Below are 6000 nucleotides of genomic sequence, written 5' to 3'. Positions count from 1 at the left end.
TTGCCTCAACCTCCCACCCCGCCATAAACGTCTCCCTCTTACTCCCCAAGAATAACTATAGGCATTTCAATCTCCCCAACGGTTATTTTGGTCTGGGAAGAAAGTCCCTTCCTGTAGCTTTTGAAACAGACCAGAGTTCCTGAAGATGCGAGCGTCAGGTACCTTTCCCGGCCATCCCACGTTGATGTTGGTGAAACGTCCCTTGTGATCCACCAGGGCGTGCAGCACTATTGAAAAGTACCCCTTGCGGTTTATGTACTCGCCGGCTTGGTGCTCCGGTGCCAAGATAGGGATATGGGTTCTGTCTATGGCCCCACCACAGTTAGGGAATCCCATTGCAGCAAAGCCATCCACTATGCACATTTCCCAGGGTCACTACCCTTGATATCAGCAGATCTTTGATTGCTTGGGCTACTTGCATCACAGCAGCCCCCACAGTAGATTTGCCCACTCCAAATTGATTCCCAGCTGACCGGTAGCTGTCTGGCGTTGCAAGCTTCCACAGGGCTATCGCCACTCGCTTCTCAACTGTGAGGGCTGCTCTCATCTTGGTATTCATGCGCTTCAGGGCAGGGGAAAGCAAGTCACAAAGTTCCATGAAAGTGCCCTTATGCATGCGAAAGTTTCGCAGCCATTGGGAATCGTCCCAGACCCGCAACACTATGCGGTCCCACTAGTCTGTGCTTGTTTCCTGAGCCCAGAATCGGCGTTCCACAGCATGAACCTGCCCCATTAGCACCATGATGCATATATTGGCAGGGCCCATGCTTTCAGAGAAATCTGTGTCTATGTCCTGATCACTCACGTGACCACGCTGACGTCACCTCCTCGCCCAGTATTGCTCTGTCAGGTTCTGGTGCTGCATATACTGCTGGATAATGCGTGTGGTGTTTAATGTGCTCCTAATTGCCAAAGTGAGCTGAGCGGCCTCCATGCTTGCCTTGGTATGGCGTCCGCACAGAAAAAAGGCGCGGAACAATTGTCTGCCGTTGCTCTGAAAGAGGGAGGGGCGACTGATGACACAGCTTACAGGGTTGGCTTCAGGGAGCTAAAATCAACAAAGGGGGTAGCTTTACATCAAGGAGTATTTCAGGCAGGACTTCACGGAGGGTTCCAAAAAGAAATGGTGCACCTAAGTTATTGTTCTTATTGGAACAAGGAGGTTAGTCTGGCCTCTGATTGATACATGGCTAGATTTACATCGCTGCACCTTCTCTGTGAGTGACTGCAGTGTGACCTAGAGGAATGAGTCCCCTAGACGGGGGAGGGGGGGAAGCAAATGAGTACAAAACAAATCTGGTCTATTTCTTGTTTTGATCCATTCCATCTATCTTTTACATCTTTCGCTGTCAGCAGACGGTGCAGAAGGACTGCATGCCATCCACATCTCATGGCTGCCCGGCAGAAGATGGTACAGTACGACTACTAGCAATCCGTATCGCCTGCCTGCTCACCATAAGACGGTTCAATAGGACTGACTGCAGGACTAAAGAGAATGACCTGGTCAAGTCACTCCAAATTTAGTCCCTGCGCCCATGTCTGCCCAGGTGCTCCTGGCCGACGTGGCCAGGAGCACCTCGGACATGACGATGACGGCTACCAGTCGTACTGCACCGTCTGCTGCCACAAGGCAAGAGGTTGATGCTGCTATGTAGCAATGCAGTACCACGTCTGCCAGCACCCAGGAGACATAGGGTGATGGTTAGCTGAGCGGGCTCCATGCTTGCCGTGGTATGGCATCTGCACAGGTAACTCAGGAAAAAAGGCGCGAAACGATTTTCTGCCCTTGCTTTCACGGAGGGAGGGAGGGAACAGGGGCCTGATGATATGTACCCAGAACCACTCGCGACAATGTTTTAGCCCCATCAGAGTGCTCCATTGTGACTGCTGTGGACAGCACTCTCAACTCAGATGCACGATTGTTTGCCGTTGCTCTGACACAGGGAGGGGCGACTGAGGACACGGCTTACAGGGTTGGCTTCAGGGAGTTAAAATCAACAAAGGGGGTGGCTTTACATCCAGGAGTATTTCAGGCAGGACTTCACGGAGGGTTCCAATAAGAAAAGGTGCACCTAAGTTATTGTTCTTATTGGAACAAGGAGGTTAGTCTGGCCTCTGATTGATACATGGCTAGATTTACATCGCTGCACCTTCTCTGTGAGTGACTGCAGTGTGACCTAGAGGAATGAGTCCCCTAGACAGGGGAGGGGGGGAAGCAAATGAGTACAAAACAAATCTGGTCTATTTCTTGTTTTGATCCACTCCATCTATCCTTTACATCTTTGGCTGTCAGCAGACGGTGCAGAAGGACTACATGCCATCCACATATCATGGCTGCTCGGCAGAAGATGGTGCAATACGACTGCTAGCCATCCTCATCTCTTGCCTGCCCGGCAGAAGATGGTGCAATATGACTGCTATCCATCCTCATCTCTTGCCTGCCCGGCAGAAGATGGTACAGTACGACTGCTAGCAATCCGTATCGCCTGCCTGCTCACCATAAGACGGTTCAATAGGACTGACTGCAGGACTAAAGAGAATGACCTGGTCAAGTCACTCCAAATTTAGTCCCTGCACCCATGTCTGCCCAGGCACTCCTGGCCGACGTGGCCAGGAGCACCTCGGACATGACGATGATGGCTACCAGTCATATTGCACCGTCTGCTGCCAGAAGGCAATGGGTTGCTGCTACTGTGTAGCAATGTAGTACCGCGTCTGCCAGCACCCAGGAGACATACGGTGACGGTTACCTGAGCGGGCTCCATGCTTGCCGTGGTATGGCGTCTGCACAGGTAACTCAGGAAAAAAGGCGCGAAACGATTGTCTGCCCTTGCTTTCACGGAGGGAGGGAGGGAACAGGGACCTGACGATATGTATCCAGAACCACCCGCGACAATGTTTTAGCCCCATCAGGCACTGGGATCTCAACCCAGAATTCCAATGGGCAGCAGAGACTGCGGGAACTGTGGGATAGCTACCCACAGTGCAACACTCCGGAAGTCGACGCTTGCCTCGGTACTGTGGAAGCACTCCGCCGAGTTAATACACTTAGAGCATTTTCTGTGGGGACACACACACTCGAATATATAAAACCGATTTCTAAAAAAACGACTTCTATAAATTCTACCTAATTCCATAGTGTAGACATACCCTTAGTTTCCTGACTCCATGGAAGGTAATTATGTGTCTAAAACAGTGGTTCTCAAATTTCATTGTACTATGATCCATTCTGACAACAAAAATGACTACGGGACCCCACAAGGGAGGACCAAAGCCTGAGCTCGTCTGAGCCCCGCCGCCCCAGATGGAGGGGCCAAAGTCAAAGTCTGAGCCCCACTGACCTGGACGGATGACCTGTAACCTGAGCCTCACTGCCCAGGGCTGAAGCCCTGGGGCTTCAGCTTTGGCTGTGGGGTTTGGGCTTTGGCCATGGGCCCCAGTAAGTCTACCTTCCATTCTGATGACCCCATTAAAACAGGGTCGAGACCCACAGTTTGAGAACCGCTGGTCTAAAACCAGGTATCAAAGTACAGCTAAATTATGGACCAGATCTTCAGCTGGTGTAAGTTGGCACAGGTCTCCACCGATTTTTAGCTGAAGTCAATGGAGTTTTGCTGATTTAGCAGAGGATCTGCCCTGACATCTTAAAATCTGGATACTGGGTTTGTCCCAGCATCTGGGAATATTAACTGCATGCACTGCAGACTTTCACCTGTGAACATCTTAAATCATGCTCAACATGGTTTACTTAGCAGGGTATATTTAGCCTAACTGTAGGCATTTGCTAGGCTTCAGATGTCTGCATCTGCAGGGTGCTCAACCACTGTGAAAAATAAAAGTTTAAAATGGCTGTGGCAGCTCCAGGGTTTGATATTGGAGGAGTTTATTAGGAAGGAGGGATGGCTGTTTTATAGGTCATGGATATAGATGCGGTATACTGGTGCTGTCAAAACCTTTCAGCTTGAGGGACAAACACTTTATTACAAAAAGGGAATGGGATTGCACTCAATATCTGGGGGCAGGTTCTGTGTCCTGCTCTGCTCCCTTTGCACCTTCAGGCAGAAAGGGAGCAGAAACCACACACAAGTCCCCTGCGTGGGATTTCCCCCAGAATTCCTGTGGAGTCACCTGTGGCAAAAAGCCATCATAGGCAGCTGTCCCAGTGCCCTCTCTGCAGCCATTGGTGTAGCAGGCATGTTGAGGGTAGACAGGGGATTGGCTGGAGCAGCCCGGAGGTTACTTGTTCTAAGCTGGTCTGGGGAAGAGAATCAAGGAGACAGAAGTGACTGTTGGTTCTTCTAGCTTCTCTTGTTTATTCACTTCTCCTGGGGTGCCCTATAGCACCAATGTGGGAAAGGGAAAGGAGCCAACCTCTGCTAAGTGCTCCTCTGGGCAAACTCCTGTTTTGCTTTTTGGGGCTCGATGGCAGGTGAGATTCCTATTTCCTCCTGGTAACCATGGGGCTAACTCTCAAACACGTTCATTAAAAAACTGCAGGGGCAGATCAGGAAATGTATTTTCATTCATATCAAATGCACATTTTCATAGATTCATAGAAACTAAGGTCAGAAGGGACCATTATGATCATCTAGTCTGACCTCCTGCACAATGCATTTTCTTAATATTGTCATCCTTGAGCACCACAGGTTGGACACTACTGAAGTATGCTAATAATAGTCAGTATAACTTTGTTAAAAAAAGAATTAGATAAATTCATGGGGGATAGTTCCATCAATGGCTATTAGCTAAGATGGTCAGGGATGCAACCCCCACACTGGGCGTTCCTAGGCCTCTGACTGCCAGGTGCTGGGAGCGGATCACAGGGGATGGATCACTTGAGGTGTACTGTTCATTCCCTCAGAGGCATTTGGTATTGGCCACTGTCAGAAGACAGGATACCAGGATAGATGGACAATTGTTCTGATCCAATAGGGCCGTTCTTATGGCTCCATATTAATTTCTTACTGATTTACATTTGCTCGGTTTGCAAGAATTAAGATATTTTGGGGTTTTTTTTTACTGCCGTCCCTGCAAACTCACTCTGAGCTCTGACCGTCAAACCAGATTATTTCCATCCATCATTCTCACACTGACATTACTTTTAAATAGATTTGCAGCAGTGTCACTGGGCATAATCTCCAATATACAGTGGGACACCAATCCTGGTTGGGACCTCTGGGCACTACTGTAATAGTAAATTAACGTGGGTGCATAATAATAATAGAGGTTTTATAGATGAGGGCATAATTTGGCCTACAGACAAGTATTACGGGAGAAGATGTGCAAGATGAATAGAACCCTATTTGACCACCAGAGTTCATGGGGCTGGCAATTAACGAAAGTCTGTTTACATGCAAATAAAGGAAATGTGCTATGGAATCCGACAGTCAATGAACGCAGAAACCCACAGTACTAGTTTCATAGTCATTTTAAAAAATAGAACTCTTGAAGTATTTATTAGATTTTGACAGGTTTCAGAGTAGCAGCCATGTTAGTCTGTATCTGCAAAAAGAAAATTGTGGCACCTTAGAGACTAACAAATTTATTTGAGCATAAGCTTTTGTGAGCTACATCCACTGTCAAAATGTGCCTCATCTCCCCTTTTATGGCTGGTATCATTACTTAGCCCAAGTGGCAGAGAGGTCTGTGCTGTGGATCTAAAGCTTCCAGCACTGCTGATGACCCACCTGGGAACCATATGGCTCTAAGGTGCCGCAAGTACTCATTAGATTATGAGGAACTGCACCAGTGCGAAGGGTTTTGCACTCCTCTACTATTGAGAAGGTTGGATAACAAAGTTAATGTGCAGGGGAGAGAGGGTTTACAAATAATATTTTAATTGCCTGTGCCTAGGGCAGGATTTAGATTCAGAGCCGCATTAGGCACCTAAATCCCTCTGAGGACTTGGGCCTTAGTGCTGGGGAAAGGTGGCAGGTGGCTGCGCTGCAGACTGACGCCGTCTAACCCTTTGCCTGCGTGGGAAAAGCCTCAACCCACCAT

The sequence above is a fragment of the Eretmochelys imbricata genome, chromosome 7 (assembly GCF_965152235.1).
Source record: "Eretmochelys imbricata isolate rEreImb1 chromosome 7, rEreImb1.hap1, whole genome shotgun sequence".
Classification (NCBI taxonomy): Eukaryota; Metazoa; Chordata; order Testudines; family Cheloniidae; genus Eretmochelys; species Eretmochelys imbricata.
The sequence above is the reverse complement of the archived record's forward strand: the minus strand, read 5'-3'. Positions refer to the sequence as shown.